General features: G+C 53.5%; 1 protein-coding gene across 1 annotated transcript in view; it reads left to right on the top strand.

Moving 5' to 3' along the window:
• ANKLE1 (ankyrin repeat and LEM domain containing 1) overlaps positions 1-720 on the top strand; it is a 5116-nt gene that overhangs the window by 2524 nt on the left and 1872 nt on the right.

Here is a 720-nt window from a genome sequence, read left to right as displayed (position 1 = left end):
GAGATGAGGTCTCGCCAAGTTGCCCAGGCAGGTCTTGAACCTGCGGGCTCAGACAATCCACTCACCTCAGCCTCCCAAAGCGTGGGATGAGCCACCGAGCCCAGCTGGGGATTGTTTTTTGTTTGTTTACTTTTGAGTTGGAGTCTCACTCTAGGCTGGAGTGCAGTGGCATGCTCACAGCCACTGCCACCTCGACCTGCTGGGCTCAGGTGATCCTTCTGCCTCAGCCTTCCAAGTAGCTGGATACGGGTGCATGCCACCATGCCCGGCTCACTTTTTTTTGATTTGTTGTAGAGATGAGGTCTCTCCAAGTTGCCCAGACTGGTCTAGAGCCCGCGGGCTCAGGCAATCCTCTCACCTTGGCCTCCCAAAGTGCTGGGATTATAGGCATGAGCCACTGCGCCCGACCTTGAGGATTGGCTCTGGCTTGCTGTGTGTCCTTAGGAGAGGGATGGGCCCTCTCTGATAATCAGCTTCCTTATAAAAAAGCTGATGACCATCCTAGGCAACAAAGTGAGACCCCATCTCTATAAGGAAAAAAACATGAGCCAGACATGTTAGCAGCTGTAGTCCCAACTACTTGGGAAGCCAAGACAGGAGGATTGCTTTGAGACCAACCTGGGCAACATAGTGAGACTGCCTTTCTTTTTTTTTGAGTCAGAGTCTCACTCTGTTGCCCAAACTGGAGTGCAGTGGCCGCTCCCAGCCACCGCAGCCTCG

Source organism: Carlito syrichta, unplaced genomic scaffold (genome assembly GCF_000164805.1).
Source record: "Carlito syrichta isolate Samal-C Ts95f unplaced genomic scaffold, Tarsius_syrichta-2.0.1 Scaffold261404, whole genome shotgun sequence".
Lineage (NCBI taxonomy): Eukaryota > Metazoa > Chordata > Mammalia > Primates > Tarsiidae > Carlito > Carlito syrichta.
The sequence above is the reverse complement of the archived record's forward strand: the minus strand, read 5'-3'. Positions and strand labels throughout refer to the sequence as shown.